Consider the following 1,916-nt stretch of genomic DNA (forward strand, 5'->3'; position numbering starts at 1 on the left):
GAAAACCCCACAGAGGGAAAAGGTGCATACACAAACGAGCCAACAAAACATACAAATTATGCCAACAGCTGGGAAAGATCCATCAGTTAGTGGGAAGGGGAAGATTATTGCCAAGAAAAAGTTTTGTTTTTTAGCCTGACACAACTAATTGGGCTGGAAGTATAGCTCCTTTAAAGTCAAGTCACTTTAGAGAGAGGAAATACTGCTCACTTTGAAAATACAGTTACCTCCCAGTCCGCTCCCCTGCTCCCCACAAGCACAATGTCTCAAATCCCAGTGTGGGAGAAAACCATTAGGACTCAGCTTTATAAGTGCTCAAGTTGCCTGCTTAGATTCCATCTACTGGAATATTTACTTTGGATAAAATGCAAGTTCTTTGTTGCAATGCAGGGGGAAATTACAATAAATGGAACAAACAAAGTGTTTTATGAATGACATCAACCCCCAACTGGATGTTCTGCTTGTTCAATTAATTGACTCTCCCACCTCCAGATTCCCCATTGTTTTACCTTGGAGCATCTGTCCCTTATTCCAAGGTCTCACAGCTCTTTTCTAGAAAGAACTGTTCCGCTTACATTTTGCAGAGATATAAGGTTAGTGGCCACCAGTCAAATCAGATGCTCATTTACCTGTCGGGAGTGAGTGGCAAGGGTAGGAGTCAGTAGAGTGTTCCCACTTGCCTTGCTCCATAGGCATTTAAATAGCCTCTCCATGAACCTCTACCCATCCAAAGGCTCACGGTGTCTGAAAGGCCACAGCCCTGTGTCATTCACATCCCCAGTATTAGGGATTCTCCCACATTTATTGCAATATGAAGGAAACTACTCTGCTAAGAATCCTCTGGTTGTCTCCAAGCCAAGGGATGCCTGGCATGGTTTCGTGTTTATTTTCGGTTCCTACCTTATTTGCTTTAAACCAATGGAGTAAATTCTGGAGCCTTCAATAAAGCTTCACAGAAATCTTTTTTCCACAAATATTTATGGAGCTTCTGCTATGTTGCCAGGAACTATTCTGGAGACAGCATTGAACAAAATCCTTAAGACCCTGCTCACATAGGGCTTGCATTTTAGTGTGGGGAAAACAAACAATAAACATATACAATGTTTATTTTATACACATGTACAATACATATATATGTATGTTGTCTATGTATACACATATACAGTGTGTCAGGTGGTAATAAATGCCATACATGTAGGAAGAAAGCAGCAAAAGGGGTCAGAGGGTAGTGAGGTAAGACCTCCCTCAACAAGGTAACAGCTGATTAGATGCTGAAGGAAGCAAAAGAGCAAGAAACACAGATCCCTGGGAAGAGCATTTCAAGGATAAGGAACAGCAAGGGAAAAAGTCCTGAGCCAAGAGTTTAAGTAAGTCCTGCTATCCTGTCATACAGTTTGTGTGGCATAGACCCACTCCACGGGCAGAGCAGGAAGGGTACTGTGTCTCCTTTTCTTTCTTTTTCCTTCCTTTGTTTCTCTTCCTTCTTTTCTCTCCCTTTCTACCTCTCTCCCTTTCTCTCTTCCTTCCTCCCTGCTAAACCTTTGCTAACAGAATCAGTCCTCTCCAAACAATTGGCTCTGGAGTAAATGCGTTCAAGACGATAAACCTCAAATGCTTTTGTGGCGGGACAAGTTTTTTTCCTCACTCCTTCCCTTTCTGGATCCTGCTGCTTCTTGAGGCTAAAGGAGAAAAGGAAAGCTTTTGTCTTGGGAGAGAAGCAGACACTCTGCTTGCACAATAAGGTTTAGAGTTATACTAGCAGAAATGATGTTCGTAGGGATTCTCTGAGGTCAGGGCCTGAAGACACATGCCTGTACCTCACAGCCCCCCTGGAGACAGGATGGCTATGTCATACTGGAGATGATGTAAGAGAAGAGGAGGGATCTTTCATTACCTGAGGACCAGATAATGAAAGG

This window comes from Tamandua tetradactyla, chromosome 5, assembly GCF_023851605.1.
Source record: "Tamandua tetradactyla isolate mTamTet1 chromosome 5, mTamTet1.pri, whole genome shotgun sequence".
Taxonomy (NCBI): Eukaryota; Metazoa; Chordata; class Mammalia; order Pilosa; family Myrmecophagidae; genus Tamandua; species Tamandua tetradactyla.